General features: G+C 45.1%; 1 protein-coding gene across 1 annotated transcript in view; it reads left to right on the top strand.

Moving 5' to 3' along the window:
- The first annotated feature begins 10,526 nt into the window (after positions 1 to 10,526).
- GATA4 (GATA binding protein 4) overlaps positions 10,527 to 20,462 on the top strand; it is an 80,799-nt gene continuing 70,863 nt past the window's right edge. The window contains exon 1 of the mRNA XM_049631374.1: positions 10,527 to 11,241. The gene's annotated coding sequence lies outside the window, so the exon portion shown is untranslated. The remainder of the gene's footprint in view (positions 11,242 to 20,462) is intronic.

Genomic DNA, 20,462 nt, shown 5'->3' with positions numbered 1-20,462 from the left:
ACTGGATGTCCATAGGTAAAACAAATAAATAAACTTTGAACTAAACTCACACCTTATACAAAACTAATTATCATAATTAATAATTAATTAATTATCAAATTAATTATCATAGATTTAAATGTAAAATATACAGGTATAAAACTTTTATTTTATTTTTTTTAACGTTTATTTTTTATTTTTGAGACAGAGAGAGACAGAGCATGAACGGGGGAGGGGCAGAGAGAGAGGGAGACACAGAATCGGAAGCAGGCTCCAGGCTCTGAGCCATCAGCCCAGAGCCCGACGCGGGGCTCGAACTCACGGACCGTGAGATCGTGACCTGAGCTGAAGTTGGACCCTTAACCGACTGAGCCACCCAGGCGCCCCAAAACTTTTAGAAGAAAGCATAACAGAAAATCTTCAGAAGCTAGGGTTTGGTGAATGTTTCTTAGACACGGCACCCAAAGTATGATCCATAAAAGAAAAATTAATAACTTGAAATTTATAAAAATTGAAAACTTTTCTCAGTGAAAGACCCTCCTAAGAAGATTAAAAAATAAGTCAGAGACAAGGAGAAAATATTTGAAATATTTGCAATAATTAGTTGTAATAATAGTGCAAATATTCGTATAATAATCTGACAAAAGATTCCCATCTAGAATATATCAAGAACACTCAAACTCAACAGTGAAAAAAGAAACAACCCAATTAGAAAATGGGCAAAAGACACGAAGAGATATTTCACTGAAGAGAATATACAATTGCAAATAAGCACATGGAAAGATTTTCAATAAACGTCACTAGCCATCAGGAAAATGCAAACTAAGACCATGATAAATATCACTGTAAACCAATCAGAAGAGCTAAAATTGAAAATAGTGAGAGACCAAATACTCCACAAGGATGTGGAAAAACTGGATCTCTCACACATTGGTGGCAGAATATAAAATGATACTGTCACTCTGGAAGACAGTACGGCAGTTTCTTACAAAACTAAATACACCGTTACCATGTGACCCAGAAATCACATTCCCGGCATTCATCCAAGAAAAATAAAAACCTATGTCCACACAAAAACCTATACACAATTACTTTTAGCAGCTTCATTTGTAATAGCCAAGAACTGGAAATAACCAAAATACCCCTCAACAGGTTAATGGTTAAATAAAGACTGGCGCATCCATACCATGGGATTCTACTCAGCAATGAAAAGAAATGAACTAATGACACCTGCAACAACTTGAATGAATCTCAAGAACATTATGCTGATTTTCAAAAGCCAATTTCAGGGTGCCTAGGTGGCTCAGCCGGTTGGTTAAGCATCTGATCTTGACTTCAGCTTAAGTCATGATCTCACGGTTAGTGGGTTTGAGCCCCATGATGTGATCTGCGTGGACAGCACAGAGCCTGCTTGTGATTCTCTCTCTCGCTCTCTGTCTCTTTGCCCTTCTCTCTCAAAACTAAATGCACATTTAAAAAATAAAATAAATAAAAATAAAAAGCCACTCTCACAAGGTCACATACTGTATGATTCTATTTATATTACATTCTCAAAATAACTAAATTACAGAGATGGAGAAAATTGGTGGTTGCCAGGGGTTAGGGAGGGGGGTGGGTGTGACTATAAAGGAGTAGTACAGGGGGAGGGAGTCTTTGTGGTAATGGAATAGTTCTGTATCTTGACTGCAGCGATGGTTACACGAATCTACATATGATAAAATGGCACAGAACTATACACGTACATTGTGCCATGTTCCTGAATTTGATACTGTGCCATAACCATGAAAGATGTAATCACTGAGGGAGGGAAACTGGGTAGAGCATATGGAATGTCTCTGTACTGTCTTTGCTTCTTTCTGTGAATATGTGTGTGTGTGTGTATTATATTAATACATTACATTATTATATATACTCAGTGGTGTATTAGCAGCCAAGAGACCTTCCTATGAATAAGACCTGTAAAGGGAAGAGCATTTGGGTTATAATGAGTCCTTTCCTCATATCTTAATTGCACACATCTCTTTTAACAAGCTATGGACGATGGTCAGGGATAAGAACAATGATTGCACTGCCTTCCTTTTATTTTTGAGACAGGGAGAGCATGTACGCACAAGAGTGAGGTAGGAACAGAGAGAGAGGAGGACAGAGGATTCAAAGCAAAGCAGGTTCTGCACTGGCAGCAGAGAGATCCTGACCTCAGCTGAAGTCGTTGCTTAACCAACTGAGCTGCCCAGGCGCCCCACACCGTCTTCCTTTTAAAGTATGTAATGTCAAAGGAAGGCTTAATCACTTAGAATTTAATAGAAATTGGGGCACCTGGCTGGCTCAGTCAGAAGAGCATGCGACTCTTGATCTCAAGGTTGTGAGTTCAAGTCCCACAGTGGGTGTGGAGATTACTAAAATAAATAAACAAGTTTTATTTTTTCAAAAAAAGAATTTGAGGGGTGCCTGGGTGCCTCAGTCGGTTAAGCAGCCAACTCTTGACTTCGGCTCAGGTCATGATCTCACGGTCATGACAGACCGGAGCCTGCTTGGTACTCTGTCTCCCTCTCTGCCCCTCCCCTACTTGCCCTCTACCTCTCTCTGAAAATAAATAAAAATAATCACTTCTCAGCCTTTTGGCTAAGATCAAGTGCAAAATAAAATTAATTAATTAATAATAAAAGAATTTTGTAGAAACTGTCAAACCATGAGAGAAGAAGGGATACAGTTTCTTCAGTTCCATAGTCTCCTCATTTATACAGGCCAGCCAGTCAATGGAATTACAGATTATTCTGTGTGTGCAGCCCTTTGTTGGTATTCCTCCATTGCAAGTGTCTAAAAAAAATCATATTAGCTTAATAAGGGTATAGCTGAATCTAGGGGTTCAAAATATGTCATCAGGGCCCTCATTACCTCCCAGATTTATTTCACATGTGGAGCCTGAAGATACACATCCCACCAACTTTGGAGCCCCAGTGGACACATGGCTTGTTTTTCATCATTAGCCTTGGCTGGAAAATCCCAGGAAAACCCTGAGTGCATCTTCAAATTGGCCAACTTGGGACACTTGTTCCAACTAAGCCACCAAAAAATAGATGTCCCAGAGGAAAGAGGATTCTGCCACTTGAAGAAGGGATGAGAAAGGCCAAGTGCTGGGACCATCCTTCCTAAAAAGCCCTCTCTGCCCTTAAAAAGGGAATTTTCAGGCAGTCTGTGCTTCTGAAGACTTTATGTTCCACAAGGAGAAATAAGATAAGCCCAAATGTCCAAGTTGTATATCAACACAAGAGACAGGGGCTTACAAATATGTATGCATTGAACCCCAACTTCCTAAAAGACTGATCTGAGTAGGATATCAGGAAAGTGTGAATAACAAACTGCTGCCCTGGTCTTGGACATGAGTGGAGGGCCTGGAATCTGATGGATCTGGTATGGGGGGGGGGGGATCTAATTACAAAGGAAGGGAAGCATTTTGGCTCCTGAACACACAAGGTTAATGGGTCAAATGAGAGAACAGAGGCGAATGCTTGCTGAACTGTAAACTACTTACACAAGTATTATTTAGCAGACAACATGGGGAGAACATCCCAAACTTGAGGAAGAGTCCAATGCGTGGTTCAGAGTCCATTGGCCCATCAAGAAGAATACCAGGGTTGAAGCTAACAGACCTGAGTTCAAGGCCCTTCTGTGACATTAGATAAAAGGATAAGGGGGGGCGCCTGGGTGGCTCAGTCGGTTGAGCGTCCGACTTCGGCTCAGGTCACGATCTCATGGTTTGTGAGTTCGAGCCCCGCGTCAGGCTCTGGGCTGATGGCTCAGAGCCTGGAGCCTGCTTCGGATTCTGTGTCTCCCTCTCTCTCTGCCCCTCCCCCATTCATGCTCTGTCTCTCTCTGTCTCAAAAATAAATTTTAAAAAAATTTAAAAAAAAAAGATAAAAGGATAAGGGAAAATGCACATAAAGTGTTCAGTGTCGTGCTTGGCACACGATGAGAGCCCAAGCAATGGTCACCATTCATAGCTATGGTCCTGGTTCATCAGGTCCATGTGCAGAGCAAGAGGGAGAGAGTGTGACTGAGCTGCGGGTGCAGACACAGAAGATGAAGCTAGAATGAAGTGAAACTAACAAAGCCCCAAGGACTGCTCTAGCTAGAGACCTTGGGATTTTATTTAAGGAACTTTTAGGAAACGTCTATTGAATCCAATCAAATTGCAGCCAGGGTGATAGAAATGTTCTGGACTTAGCGGTAATGATTGCACAGCCTTGTGAATATACTAAAAGCCACTGAACTGCACATTTTACAAGAGAGAATTTTACGATATGTGAATTATATATTAATTTTTTTTAATAAATTGAAACCTGACAGGCTAGAGAAGAGAAAGAGGTCAAAACAGGGTGGAAATGCAATTAAGTCAGAACCTGCTCCCCCCTCCCCCCTGCCGCCCAGGCCACTTGTTTCTGTCTTTACCTCTGCCCATGCCACAGGGACTTGAGGGACTTCTAGAGTCAATGAGTTCTTCTTAAGACCCAGGCCCACATAAAGTGCCCACCCTTACCTAAAGCTAGTCACCCTAGGGCTTCCTGGTCCCAAGGGGATACTTATCTACAGTTATGTCACCACAAGAGAAGGGGCTGCTACCTGCTAAGCATGGCACAGCCATGAGCTCCTGATCCTGGAAGAGTTCTTGGACAGCTGGCCGACACTTGCCAGGCAATTGTCCACGGATTTCCTGCCTGGACACAGGTTGGCACAGGTGGTTAGAGCAGGGTCACTGGGTGAAATGCAAGCCTCCTCTTCTGCCCCCAGCTAATAATATTAAAAACAGTGTATTTATGTATTTATCCATCCAGTCAGTCATTTTTTTTTTAATTTTTTTTTTCAACGTTTATTTATTTTTGGGACAGAGAGAGACAGAGCATGAACGGGGGAGGGGCAGAGAGGGAGGGAGACGCAGAATCGGAAACAGGCTCCAGGCTCCGAGCCATCAGCCCAGAGCCTGACGCGGGGCTCGAACTCACGGACCGCGAGATCGTGACCTGGCTGAAGTCGGACGCCCAACCGACTGCGCCACCCAGGCGCCCCAGTCATTTTAATTAAACGTTTATTTATTTACTTTGAGAGAGAAAGAGAGGGGGGAGGGCAGAGCTAGAGAGGGAGTGAGAGTTCCAAGCAGGCTCCAAGCAGCCCTCAGAGCAGAGGCTGACCAAGGGCTTGATCCCATTACCGTGAGATCATGACCTGAGCCCAAATCTAGAGTTGGCCGTTTAACCAACTGAGCCACCCAGGTGCCTCTTTTCATTCATTCATTTAATGCCAGGCTTCACACTCAGTGATTCCCATCTCATTGAACTTATGCGATAAGAATTGTTATTCTGCCCATTTTACAAATTTGAAAATTGAGGCTTAAAGATGCTAATTAATTTGCTCACACAAGAGGAAGAAATGTAATTTCTGGAGACTATCTCTTAATCATATGCTCGATGTTAAACATCTCAGAGAAAGAACAGGCTTCAGAAGGGAAGTGAGAATTTAAGAGTTATTTGGTGAGAGGAGGGGGGCAGGTGGTAAGAAAGACTGTCGTTTTCTACCTTCTATAGTACTTTTAATTTTAGCAATAAATATGTAACACTTTGATAATAAAAAAATGAATAAAACTGTGTGTGTGTGTGTGTGTGTGTGTGTGTGTGTGTGTGTATACGTGCTTTAAAGAATAGAGAACTACAGGGGCGCCCGGGCGGCTCAGTCGGTTGAGCGTCTGACTTTGGCTCAAGTCATGATCTCACAGTTTGTGAGTTGGAGCCCCGCATCGGGCTCTGTGCTGACAGCTCAGAGCCTGGAGCCTGCTTTGGATTCTGCGTCTCCCTCTCTCTCTGCCCCTGCCGCGCTCATGCTCTGTCTCTATCTCTCTCTGTCAAAAATAAACATTAAAGAAAAAAGAATAGGGAACTACAGAGAAAGACAGCTACCATATGTTTTCACTCTTATGTGGATCCTGAGAAACTTAACAGAAGACCATGGGGGAGGGGAAGGGGAAAAAAAATTAGAGAGGGAGGGAGCCAAACCATAAGAGACTCTTAGAAACTAAGAACAAACTGAGGGTTGATGGGGGATGGGAGAGAGAAGAGGGTGGGTGATGGGCATTGAGGAGGGCACCTGTTGGGATGGGCACTGGGTGTTGTATGGAAACCAATTTGACAATAAATTTCATATTAAAAAAATAAATAAGTAGCAATCCAAAATTCATATGGAACCACAAAAGGCCCCGAATAGCCAAAGTAATTTTGAAGAAGACCAAAGTAGGAGGCATCACAATCCCAGACTTTAGCCTCTACTACAAAGCTGTAATCATCAAGACAGCATGGTATTGGCACAAAAACAGACACATAGACCAATGGAATAGAATAGAAACCCCAGAACTAGACCCACAAACGTATGGCCAACTCATCTTTGACAAAGCAGGAAAGAACATCCAATGGAAAAAAGACAGTCTCTTTAACAAATGGTGCTGGGAGAACTGGAGAAGGTTGAAACTAGACCACTTTCTCACACCATTCACAAAAATAAACTCAAAATGGATAAAGGACCTGAATGTGAGACAGGAAACCATCAAAACCCTAGAGGAGAAAGCAGGAAAAGACCTCTCTGACCTCAGCCGTAGCAATCTCTTACTCGACACATCCCCAAAGGCAAGGGAATTAAAAGCAAAAATGAATTACTGGGACCTTATGAAGATAAAAAGCTTCTGCACAGCAAAGGAAACAACCAACAAAACTAAAAGGCAACCAACGGAATGGGAAAAGATATTTGCAAATGACATATCAGATAAAGGGCTAGTATCCAAAATCTATAAAGAGCTCACCAAACTCCACACCCGAAAAACAAATAACCCAGTGAAGAAATGGGCAGAAAACACGAATAGACACTTCTCTAAAGAAGACATCCAGATGGCCAACAGGCACATGAAAAGATGCTCAACGTCGCTCCTTATCAGGGAAATACAAATCAAAACCACACTCAGATATCACCTCACGCCAGTCAGAGTGGCCAAAATGAACAAATCAGGAGACTATAGATGCTGGAGAGGATGTGGAGAAACGGGAACCCTCTTGCACTGTTGGTGGGGATGCAAATTGGTGCAGCCACACAGGATACAGGAGTACTGATGCATAGGGGCACTTGTACCCCAATGTTTATAGCAGCACTCTCAACAATAGCCAAATTATGGAAAGAGCCTAAATGTCCATCAACTGATGAATGGATAAAGAAATTGTGGTTTATATACACAATGGAGTACTACATGGCAATGAGTAAGAACAAAATATGGCCCTTTGTAGCAATGTGGATGGAACTGGAGAGTGTGATACTAAGTGAAATAAGCCATACAGAGAAAGACAGATACCATATGTTTTCACTCTTATGTGGATCCTGAGAAACTTAACAGAAACCCATGGGGGAGGGGAAGGAAAAAAAAAAAAAAAGAGGTTAGAGTGGAAGAGAGCCAAAGCATAAGAGACTCTTAAAAACTGAGAACTGAGGGTTGATGGGGGGGGGGGGGGGGGGGGGGTGTGGGTGATGGGCATGGAGGAGGGGACCTTTTGGGATGAGCACTAGGTGTTGTATGGAAACCAATTTGACAATAAATTTCATATATTGAATAAATAAATAAATAAATAAATAATGATCAAAATTTTAAAAAATTAAAAAAATAAAGAATAGGGAAAACACACCAAAAACCAAGTGTTCCTCAGAAAGTCTCTCTCTAGCTGTCTCCCGGGTGTGGGTTTTGAGTGATTTTTAGAGAGTTCTGGCTGCTTTTATCAGCAGCACCCTCATCTTCATCTCTGGGGGTTACCTTCTGACCAAGTAGGACAAGCATGTAAGCACATATGACGTTCAGCCCTTTTCCGGACCAGCACACTAAGCAGGAGCCGGCAGGAGGCTCTGCTAACTGGGCCCAAAGCACACCTGGGGTCCCTGGGGTCTCACCACCTCACCCGTCACCATTCTGGTCAGTGAGGGGCCCAGGGCTCCTATCCCTCCCAGGAAAGGCTGGTGCTAGCCTGGACCTGACAGATAGAGCCCCAAGTTAGGCCTCAGGATGGCGAAGTTTCAGGTTCTCCAAAATATCTTCAGACCTCTGGAAAGTTTGAAACCACAGGGGACAAAAATGGGCTTCCCTCCACCTCACAAAAAATTCTGGAACGTAGGGAGAAATGAAAATACATAAAGGTTCCTTAACTCCCCCGTGATTGTTTTAAGTTTTCAAATTTCCGAACACAGAAAACATGTGCAATCTATAGCTTGCACATTTCTTCCCTGGGCATCCCTAGCTAGCCCTGACCATTATGCTGTGAGGCTCCCAGATTCTTGCGGTCACATGTAGAAGACTGAGGCAAGGAGATGTCAGTGCTGGGACTCCAACACAGGTGCTGCTGTCTCTGCACCTTAATCAGAAGTTACCTCCCTTAATCTTTTAATAAGGAAGCATTTCTATGAGCACTGTCTCTGCTCCAATGTAACTCCCAAGAGAACCTCATGGACTCCCTTCTTTCCTACTGCAAAATCATTCTCTCTTACAAGCTTCTGAGCAGGCAGGGTAATCTGCCCCTGAATAGAACCCTAAGTAGGAAAAGTGGAAGTTGCCTCTTCTCCAAATTTTAGATCAGAACTCCATAAGGAGCGGAAAACAGCATGGCGGTTCCTCAGAAAATTAAACACAGCCTGCTTTATGATCCAGCAATACCACTTCCTGACAGCGGGAACGAGACACAGGTATTCACACACCCATGCTCAGAGCAGCATTGTTTACAAGAGCCAAATCGTCCATCCGGGGGTGAATGGGTGCACCAAAGTGGTTTCTCTATGCAATAGAATGTTATTCAGCCTTAAAAAAGGAAGGATATTCTGACACATGCTGCAACATGGATGAACCTTGAAGACATTACGCTAAGTGAAATAAGCCAGTCATAAAAGGACACGTGCTGCACGTTTCCGCTTAAATGAGGTACCTAGAGTAGTCAAATTCATAGAAACCGAAAGTAGAATGGGGGTTGCCAGAGGCTGGGGGAAGAGGTATGGGAGTTGGGGCTCAAGGGGGCAGAGTTTCAGTTTGGGAAAATGAACAATTTCTGGAGCTGGGTGGTAGTGATGGTTGCACAATATGGATACACCGAATTGTATACCTAAAAGTGGCCATAAGATGGTAAATTTTATGTTATACATAGTTTACCATAATTTTTAGTGTTTATTTATTTTGAGAGAGAGAAAGCATGTGTGCGCAAGTGGGGGAGGGGCAGAGAGAGAGAGAGAGAGAGAGAGAGAGAGAGAGAATCCCAAGCAGGCTCCACGATGTCAGTACGGAGCCCAACACGGGGCTCGATCCCAGGAACCGTGAGATCATGACCTGAGCTGATATCAAGAGTCAAACGCTTAACTGACTGAGCCACCCAGGTGCCCCTTACCATAATAATTTTTTTTTTTTAGGAATAGAATTTAGTGATTCATCACTTATATATAACACACAGTGCTCATCCCAATAAGTGCCCTCCTTAATGTCCCTCACCCATTTAGCCCATCACACCCCCCAACACCCCTCCAGACCATAATAATTTTTTATAAAGTCCATAAAGGGAAGCTACTTGAGAGCAAGACAGTCCTCTGGTGAAATATCGGACACGCTGCTCCCCTGGAGAAAGAAGGTGGACCCAAGCTTCTACGTCCTTGTCTTATACTGTTCAGCTCACTCTTTAGGAATTTTAATGATCTGACACCACAGGGAGTTTTACACTAAAATCTTCCTGTGGCATAGTTTTTACAAGCTATTTGGCAGGGGGAAGAGTGTAGAGGCAGATAACAGTAATAGACACCTTATTCATCACTTATAAAAATATTCGTAACTAAAAATTTTTAGAAAGGAAAAATATTCATTTTCCCCTTGTTTTTCCTTTTTTCCCCAGGCCTTCATCTCTCTAATTTCTTTTCCACTACACATTTGCTCTTTGATTTCTGGCAGTTCAGTTCCCTTTTCTGTTTCAGGTTCCTGGTCTACATACGGAAAAAAGGTAGTAGGTTGTATGTCCTCTCCTCACTTGGCAGAGACCGTTGTAAGGATCCTGGGAGTCTGGGAAGCGGGAACTATGTTAAAGTATAAAGGTATTGTTGTTCTTCTTATTAAGAACCGCCTCTGGGAGATGCTGATTCCACAGAGGAGACTCGCCCTAAATAAGGCCGGGCCTGAGAGGAAAGAATTCCATGCAGCTCGTTCGCCTGATGACTCCAATCAGGCCGCGGCCGCAGCTCCCTGTTGCTTCCCGTGTGCCTGGCACAGCCCTGCAATCTTGGGTCATTTGTGGGGCAGGGAAGTATGGTGGCCAGTAGAGCTGTACCTCCATGCACTGTAGAGTGATGAGCTCCCCATAGCAGGAGTATTCAAACAGAGTACAGCTAATCACCTCATGGGGATTCCTGCTTTGGGTAAGAGATTGGAATTCTGAGGTATCTTCCAATCCTAAGAATTCACTGATTTCTTTACTGCTACATTAGAGAGCAATTCATCTAGAATCCAACATGGGCTCTATCCTTTTCCAGGCTGTGTGACTGGGCCACCGGCACATTTCTAACCTCTCCAAGCTCAAGGATCTCATACTGTTTTAGAAGCTGCCTGCTGCTCCTGTTGTGAGGAGCCCAGGAAATACTACATGAACAAGTGTTATTTTTTATTGCCTACTGGAAGAGCAGTGCTGCTGTTATTGTTATTTCTGCCCTCAGAGGACGATGTCACCTAGGCAAGCACCACCAAAGGCTGGACTAGCCTCTGAGAGAGACTTGGGGTGAAGAAGTCGCATGCTGTGAAGTCAGCATTTTTCCCCCACAAATGGTGACTCCTTAAGTTTGTTTCCTGTAGGTCTCAGTGCTTCTGAGTGACCTTCCGGAAGCATCTCTGGAACCTTGTGAACACTGACTTATTAAAAAAACGTCCAACTAGGGCTTCATTCCCTAACAGGGTTTCCTTCCACTTGTACACATACCGAAAAAAAAAAAAAAAAAGGCTTGCTGAATTAATGAACCACTTCTCTTATCTATTTTTCCTGTTATCTAATTCTGAGGGGAAAGCTGGGAGCTCTGAGGGAGCTGGGAGACTCGGCTCACAACGCCTCCCTCCCACCCCGCTGAGAACAGCCTGGAATCCCTGAGACTGAGGGAGGGACGGAGACCAACCGTTCCTGAGAGACTGCCTCACACCAGCCTCAAGGAGCTGCAGGGACACCGCTCCCACCGAGGGTGAGTCCTTTCCTGGCCTTCCTGGGGACCCTCCACCCGGGAAGAGAGAGAGGCAGGGAGCTGGGAGGCCAGGAAGGCCAGGAGCAGCAGGGCGGAAGGAAGAGAAGGCCGAGTGAGCTCTCTCAGGCTGTGGGCAGAGGGGAGGTGCGGGGATAGGGGCAGGGAGAAGACCTGCCAGTGAGGATGGGCAAGAGGCTCTCAGACCTTTGAGGACAGGAAGAAAGGATGAGATTCTTGACAGACCAAACCGCAGATACAAGGCTTCCTTTCCCACTTCTTCCCTGTGCTACATTTTCTCTCTGTTTCCCTTTCTCCCAACTTGGTAGCGTGTAGTGTCTCTATTTCCGGGTTCAGCCTCCTACTCCAACAATCAGAAATTGGTGGGGATGGTCAGTCTCTCAGTAAAAAGTAAATAAATACATACCACACAAAAATGCCAACGGATCTGACCAGGTGCCCCTGGGCCCGCTTGTCTTTGCTCGCTCCAACACAGATCCATGCCTTTCCCCTGGGTCCACGCTGCTGATGCTCAGTCTGAGAACCCCTTGAGAAAGCTCAGGAAAACCCTTCCTGACCCCTGTCAGACCAGCCGGGTAGGCTCTCAGGCCAGAAAGTCTCAGCCGTGTTTCCTATGGCTTCATTAGTGAATTAGCGAATAGGCCTCAGGGCCCTCGGGATCTGATACTTTTCTTTGCCTATTTACAGGCCAAGGGTCAGCCAGGCTAGGTGTAGGGTTTAATTTTTCATTTATTCTGGAGCCAGACATGTGATGGGAAGGAGGAGTGGAGGTGGGTTTTGCAGGTGCACTGTAATGATTGTGGTTTTCTTCCCCAAGCCCACTGTGTGCTTTGAAGAGCTTGGTTGCATATGCTTTTGCATACAAGATAAAATGACCTCCCCTTTCTATAAATCCTGAGTTTGGGCAAATGAGCTTTGAATCTTATTTGTAGCTGAGAAAAGAGCCGAGTCCAAAAGGAGAGACACAGGTGAAGAAAGAGGGGCAGCTTTGAGAAAACACAGGTGGAAAGTGAGAAGATCCTGAGTCCAGAGTGAAGCATTACTTAACAGCTAAGGCTCTGGGAGAGTTTGAAGGCAGCCGGTTTGTCTGAGTTCCTCCCCTTGCCCAAAGGTTGAAAACAGACAAGGGCATATTTTAACCTTGCAGCCTTAGGGAGGACTGGGTGAGCCCTTTTTTGGAATCGGGTAGGATTTAGTGCAGTCTCTTGGTGTCTGTGCACTTACTACAAATATCAGTTCTGCAAAACAGAGAATGGAAAATTGTTCCTTGGTGTATGCTTCCCTCTCCCAAAGCCTTGCTGGCTTCCTCAAGGATAAATTCAAAAGCTGTCTCAAACTTTATTTTCCCCCTGCCCAGCTCCAGCTTGCCTTGGCCCTCCTCATTTCCCCGAGTCCCCACACACTCACTCTCCTGCGGATTCACCAAGATGGAGGGAAACTGGAAGGCTTTTAGCTGGGCAGGATTAAGGAAGTGCCAATATCTGAAATGAGGGGAAGCATGACTGTGAAAGTCTGCTAGAATCCCACAACCTATCATCACAAAACTGGCTTGGCTCTTTTATTAGTAGTAGTGATTAAGTGTTTTGTCTCTGTTAGTCTTATTTGGATAAATGGGCCTAGAGTAAAAAGATATCTGAAAGTCCCAATTTATGAAGTTGTTTTTTTGTTTTTTTGTTTTGTTTTTTTTTTACAGAATACATTGGAGTTCATTTTTAGTGATGTAGACATTTCCTCTTTCTTCTAAAGAATTTGTGAAAGTGATTTTTCATTGACGAGTTCAAGGGGCGGGGGTGGGACGTTTAGACAGTTTTGTGAGGTTGGTATTGAGGAAATGGGAATAAGTTGCTCTTTATCCCTGCTCTATTTCTCAAGCCCAATAAAATATCCATTTCAAATGACTTTCTAATGCCTAGTTATATTTGCCAAGTGATTTATAGGACGTAAAGTTACAGTTTGCATGTGTAAGTCCAGAGATGTGTTAAGGCTGGGGACAGTAGAGAAGACGGCGTTGAGGGCTGGGGCAGCGCAGACACTGAATAAATTCAATCAATCAATCAATCAATCTCCAACTGTCTAAACACAGCACCAAGTGGAGATTCGAGACAATTATCCGAATAATTGCGAGGGGGGAGGCGGGCACTTTCACCTACCTTATCTAGATAAAGGGGCGACACAGGCAAATATTCGTGGCCCTGAAGGCCCTGCCTCGGTTCTCTCCATGATCACGGGAATTGGGGCGATGTTTCTGTAGGTTCTGGGAGCGGAGTCGGGATGGGGCCCCAATGAGAGGTTTCTAGAGAAGCTTAAAAAGGGCTCCCACCGCGCCACTGGGGGGCGAGGGGGGGGGGGAAACGTGCCCCGCGGGACGCTCCGCGGGGCCTGATAAAGCCGCGTAGCAGATCTAAGGTCAATAAACCAAGTGGCGTCAGGCTCTGGCGGAGGGTAGGAAGGGACAGGAGAGAAAAGGGAGCAGGCTTAAGGTTGCCGGAAAAATGAAAAGGAACCGAGGACGGCTGAGTTCCAAATCTGGGCGCCAGTGACGAGCGCGCGGGGCCGGAACCCTGGGTCTCAGTGCGGGCGCGCAGCCGGGGAAAGGGAGCCGGCCAGGCGGACTGGGTGGGGTCCCCGTGGCGCGGCCCAACGAGAATAGCGACGACCTTAAAAGTGTCCCCGGGGAGGCCTTAGTGGGACGAGTCTGGGGCGAACAGTCCTAACCCCGTGGAGAGTTTGGTGAAGGAAACGAAAAGTAATTTTTTTTTATTTAAGGGAGGAAGGGGCGATGGAGATTCCCAAATAATGGGAACACTCAATAAAGCCTCAGGGACCCCTCAAAGAGGCAAAGAAATGCCCCTAAAGGGGGTGGGGGGGGAGGAAGAAGACCGTATTAATTAGTGATCAATATTAATCCCTTTTGGGTGGAGCTTAAAAGTTTACAAATTCACTTCACATCGAGGTGTTGTTTCTCCCACACCTTACATGACGGGAAGAAAGGTTGGGAGCAGTTACTCTGCCCAAAGTTACATCGCCTGGGTGCACCGCAAAGGGGCTCGAACCCTTTGCCAAACAACTCCTCATCAGGAGCGATCTTCCCGGGAGCAAGCCCTGTGAGAAGCACGCAGCCCTCGCGGAAACCCGGGCAATGGAAACCCGAAGGGACACTGCTCTCCCGTAGGGTGGGTTAACGTCCCGAGTCCCTGGTCCCTCTGGGAGAGCCGCTCGTGCACAGTCCGAGTGGCCAGGTGGGAAAACGAATCGGTGGTGGTGGAGACGGCTCCTCCAGCAACAGGAGGCCGGGAGGAAACCCCGAGCGCGCGACCACACCTTCTAGACCAGCGGATCTTTGCAAAGAAACAACTAGACCGCTTGAGTTCTTGGCCACTTTGCAGCGGAACCTCCTCTTATCGTTTCTATTCCTGGCGAGGCTGAGGTTAGGTTGGTTTGGACGCATTCAACCATTAGGGCGCCACATAGGCCAGATAACCTCACACGGGTGTCGCTCCGGCGGCCCCCAGCCTCCCGAGCGGGGGTAATGGGCGAGAAAGCCCAGGCCGCAGACAGCAGAGTCCAGGTCGCGGTCAGTCGTGTGACCTCGTGCCGGGGCCTGGTGCTGCTCAGAACGCGTCCCGGATCGCCCTCTCCCAGATCTGAGCTTGGGGAGCTCAGACCCCGGGAATGCTCAACGCACAGATGGACCCGGGAGCCGAGGAGATCCGCCTGCGCGCGCCGTTCCAAGGGCAGGGGCTGGCGCGACCCTGGACCCGCTCGCCCCAACGCCGCTGCCCTCACGGTCTGGGCAGCGACTAGGGGAGCGAAGCCGCGTCCTTCCGCTGTCGTTCCAGTCTCTAACTCCCACGTAAGGTCCCTAAACAGGCCAAGAATTACAGTAGAAGTTTCATCAAAACGTGTATTTTTACATGCACACACCCACCCCCAGTTAGGCTGTTCCGCATTTCAACATCCCCCTGCAGATAGACACCTCCTTCCCATCCTAGTTGAGGGCGCAGCGAACCCGACTCCAGTCCGCAAAGCACTGGTTCAATCCTTTCCTTGGCCGGGTTTGGAGGGTTCCTAAGGGACTTGGATGGCACCCGGATCTGGCTCGCGGGCTTGGTGGCTACGGACGCAGAGTTCAGAGTCTCCTTCAGCCGCGTTCAAAGAGCCTTAATATTTCATGCACAGTTCCTGCCGGCGCGGAGGCCGGAAGCAGAGATTTCTCGAAGCTTCGGGACCTGGGACTTGTGGAGAGGCCACCGGATTCCCAGGCCTGGGCAAGCTGAAGTTCTGGGGAAGGGCACTGCCTTTTTATCATTTCTTGGCCGCAAACTCGACAGTTCCTCAGCGCCCCTCTTTCTGAGCCTAGAAAAGACTCCTGGCAGACCTTTCCCAAATCACATTTCGCTAAACCCAGGGTCAGTAGTGGCAATCCTGCGCACAGATGCCCGCCCCAGGGGGCCGGTGTCCAGGCGCCGGGCGCGGCTTTTACCGGGTCGGTGTTTGGCAGAGCGGAGTTTGGAATGGCTGCTGCTTTTTCTTAGATGCCGTGATGTGTCGTTTCTCCCTCATCCACCCTACCCACCGGTCTTAGGGATTTTCTTTATTCGTTTAGTATTGTCTTAGCTTTGCCTGTTTTCTCCTTTCCTTCGTTCATCCCCACCCATCCCCACCTCCCTCTCTGATTCTCGTTCCCCTCCCTCTAGTTCAATTCCTGAGTTTCCTTTTCTTGCTTAATCAAAATCTTTCCCCCTTACTTTGTTCTTTATCTATAAAACGTGCTCTTCTTTTTTAACTGCGTGTCTTTCTATTTGCCCGGTCCTTGGCGGCTGCAGACCAGGCTGATCTTAGTAACCGCAGGATGCTTCCAGACACACGTCCCACATTTAAAATTTCCCTGTGTCTGGCTTGATCTTTTCTCATCCCAACCATAGACCCTTCCCCCTCGTGAAAAATTCGTTTTTATTAATTTGGGTGTACCACTTGCATGCAGAACTTACTGGATAAAGATGTCTCCTTGGGTGAATCAGAAGCCTTCTGTTGGCGAATTATTTTAATGTCTGGATATTAATCTACACAGTAGCTGTGCCGTTTGTCCTTACGAAATTTCTTGAATTTCCACCTCTAAATAAATAGCATACTATAAAGTCATTTTCCAGTGGCTAAGTGGAACTCTACCAAGATTGATTCACTACAAAACATGATGCAGGGTTTTTTGTTGTTTTTTTTTTTTTAATGTTGTAGAAACATTTCCTACTGAGCCAGATGATTTGTCCTGCCACACCATTTATTATGGCTTTTCACTAACTGCAAGATTTAACAGGAAATTGATATGGTATAAATAGATAACTTTTCCTTGTTCACCAACTAAGACTTTATTTGCTTTCTGTTATATCACAGTACTTCTATCATAATAATGATAGAACAATTAGCCTCTCCTTGTAGATAAATAATGATTTTGAGCATTTATCATTGTTTTATGTAGAATTTGTTGTTAGAGCATACATGAAATTCTTACTTTTTTATAATAATGTTGATAAATAGTAGATCCTTTTTTGGTTTTAGATAATGACTGGAGACAAAAAAAAAATCACTTGTAGGGGAAAAAATCCTTAAGGTTTATTTAAGGAACTTAAAGAAAACTCTAAAGAAACTTTTCCTTAACAAACAGGATCATTAACAGGTAAAAACTTGACCATGGAGAATTAGGAAGGGAGGTGAGAAAGTCAGCTATGTTTCCTCTGCAATGATGCAAGGACAACAAAAATTAGGAAAGGTACAGCCTTCCTGGTCTCATGCAGCAGTCGCTGTGCAAAAGCATCTCTCTGGTATTAAGGGGAGGGAGGGTGTTATCGTCAAAGTGTTTCCAGCTTCTCAGAAGTTGACAAGAAGAATCTATGAGTTACTGTCTTAGAACTGCTCCCTAGAATTCAGCAAATAGTAACTATCGGCCACTTCAGTAGTTACTTAAATGCTATAGGGGGAGGGAGTGAAGAATTTAGGGTCCAGAGCAAGTTCTGAGAAGAGGCGCTATGTGGAAACAGCCTTGGGGCCCCAGGATTTGTTAGCAGCTCTCTGCTCTCCCTTGCCTTCTAGATTCCCCAGGCTTCTCGGGGCTGCCTTAGAAAGCTCTCACCAGAGTGGCCGCCCGGGTTTGCTCCAGCCACGATAACGGAGGGGCTTGCTATCTAATCTGGACAGCAGCATGAACAATCCATTAGACCTCAGCATTTATCCGGGGCGGGGGTGGAGGGAGGGATGCGGTCTGGCTGCCCCACCCGGTTCTGGGAGGCTTTGAGCTAACCCATCGGCGACAGGAGGGATTAATGAAATAGAGAGTTTTGTGTGGACTCAAAACTGACCACTGAATAATACGCTTACTGATGCTGGTAAATTATAACTCTACCCATTGTCAGTGTAAGGACGAACTAGAATCCCTTTGGGTTTGGCAGATCACATTTCCTTTTAAGAAGTTCAGAATATTTTTACATTATCTCATTCAAACTCTACACCAGTCAAAGGGCACTGTAAGAATCCAATAATCACCAATATTCCTTGGGACTTGGGAGGCTTAAATCCATCCACCATTCTTTCGGTCATTCATTCAGCAAACATTTACAAAGCTTTTCTCTGCACCGGGCATTGTGCCTTGTACTGACAGGTTAAATTATTTGCCCAAGATGAGAACTTCACTGGTGACCGGGGTGGGACCCTAAATCAACTATTCCAGTCCCGTGACTGCTCACTTCTTTACTCCAACACATACAAATCAGAGACGTCGGGAGCTAGAAGGGCCCAGAGGTTATCTGGTTCAGCCTTCCATTCAGTGCAGGAATCCCCTCCCCAGAAGGCCAGCAACAGTCTCTACCCTCTACTGGTGCAGTGACAATCGCTCCTGCCTAAGCTTTCCACTTGAGTGTGGCTCATAGGACTGGCAGGTCTTTCCCTGGGAGAAGACCACCTCTGCTTGCCCATACCTAAGCTCAGGGTGCTAAGTCCCTTATGCTGCTGTGACCCACAATATCCCCACCAACCCAGCTGTGTCACTTCCCCTTCAGACTTCTCTTGGAAAGGGAGATCCCGGGTGCTGGACAGGAACCCCCGTGAAACTTTAAGGCTCTATGGGTCTTAGTCAATCCTCATTTGCCCACAGAGGATATTTGCTGGCAGAGGAAACACTACAGGCAGTAGCCAAAGAATCACAAGAGCTTGGATTCTAGTCCCAATGCAACTCCCCACAAACTGGATGACCTCAGGCAAGTTATTTCTCTTCTATTTCTGGCATATCCTAGAAATAAGATGTATGAATGTGCTTCTTAATAGTTGAGTGTCACCTTCTTCACAGATAAATCTTCCCTTCATAGATAATCTGAGATTATTCTCATTTACTGGTTAAAACCTTAAAAGCTACAAAAGGCAACTTCTGGGCAGTGGAACTCATGACAAAGAACATTCTGGAGACTTTAGATTTGCTGAGATACTACATTCAAATTTGGTCAGTGGTAAGAGTTTGGACTCCAATGTGATAATAATATGATTTGAATCCCATCTGTACTACTTACTGGCTATGTTATTTTGGGAAACTTTCTTAACATTTTTGTGCTTCAGTTTCTTATATTTTGAAGTGGTTACAAACTTTAGAGGACAGACAGGACCTCTCACCAGTCCCTGAAATAATCTCCAAAGTGTGATTCATTCAGTTTGGCATCAATGTTCCCCTTGGTTTCATTTGGCATTTTGTTTTGTTTCTTACCTGTGGCTCCAGAAATTAAATTTCCCTAATAAGGGATGGAAATTTACCTGACACTTTGTCAGATCTATTTTTAAGTTATCTTACCCAAAATTGAGTGCTGCTGGTGGTAGTAGGAATTTTGGATGCAAAAATTCTAGAAAGCAACGTTGCAGTATGGATGCAAAACCCTACTAGTGTTCATATTCTTTGACTCACTTTTTCCAGTAATAGAAATTTACCCCAAGGAAATAGTCAGAGGTTTACAAGGTGCTTTACTTACCAAAATTTATGTCAATTTGACAAGGACACATCAAACTTCTATTTATAACAGTGAAAAGTAGAAAATAACATGAACTCTGAACAGTAAGAATTTATGTACATAAACAGTGCAATGTATGTAGCCATCATATTGTTTCCTTGAAATATTTAATGACCTAGAAATGTCTCATATTTTTAAAAAATAAAAAGTAAATTGCAAAAGCACTCTATTCAGTGTGAAACTGTTGGAGAGAGTTTGGGGAAGGGAGAACACTAATGTTCTCAGGGGTTCTTTCTGGGCGGTGTGATTAGGACAGATTTTCTTTTTCTTGATATACTTTCCTGTATTTTCCAAATGAACTACAAGGAGTTCCTGTCTCTTTGAAATTAGAAAATGAGATGTTTTGAGAGGGGTGGGGAAGATTGACCAGATCCAAGATCTGTTTCTTCCTAAGATTTCATGACTATTGTGCTTCTGATAAAAGCTTATCCATTTTAGAGAATTCAGCTTTAGACTTCCTAAAACTCCAAGAATAGCCCTGGACTCTTGATTCCTGGCTAAATACATTTACAATTGGTGGGAGTGAGTTTTCCACAAAGAGGTCCCCTCATGTCCTTTTCGAAAATGTTTTCACAGTTGTCTCAGAATTTCACTTGTAACCTTGAGTGTTTCTGAAATTGAAAACAAGTCTAAGTTCTTGTAACTTTTCCTCTTCTCAAAACTCCCTTTGCTGACAAAAGGATGTGCTGGAATGTAAGGCCAGGTGCTGGTCCAGCTGCAAATAAAAGCTGATTATTCAGACTAGGGAGAAGAGGAGGAGAGCTTGGACAGGGGAGGGAAGACAGACATTTAGTGGTGGCCCAAAAGTTGGAGAGGGTGTTCAAAAGAAAAGACCTTTGTGAAAGCAAAAAAGTTAATCACTAAGAATGGGACTGAAGATCAAATGAATTACAAGACAAGTATTAATGAATGTCAGGTGCCATTATTGAAACTGAAATCATTTTAATTTGTACATAAATAAGTAGCAGTTTATAAAGATGAAGGTTGCTTCCTCCCCCTTTATAAGCAGGTGTGAGATGGGGTGAGGGAGAGAATGGTAACAAAAAGAAACAAAATCCCACCATAAAATTAAGGAGGCTTGAGGAGCCTGGCTGGCTCTGTGGCTGGAGCATGTGATGCTTGAACTCCAAGTTGTAAGTTTGAGCCCCACATTGGATACAG

Source organism: Panthera uncia, chromosome B1, assembly GCF_023721935.1.
Source record: "Panthera uncia isolate 11264 chromosome B1, Puncia_PCG_1.0, whole genome shotgun sequence".
Taxonomy (NCBI): Eukaryota; Metazoa; Chordata; class Mammalia; order Carnivora; family Felidae; genus Panthera; species Panthera uncia.
The sequence above is the reverse complement of the archived record's forward strand: the minus strand, read 5'-3'. Positions and strand labels throughout refer to the sequence as shown.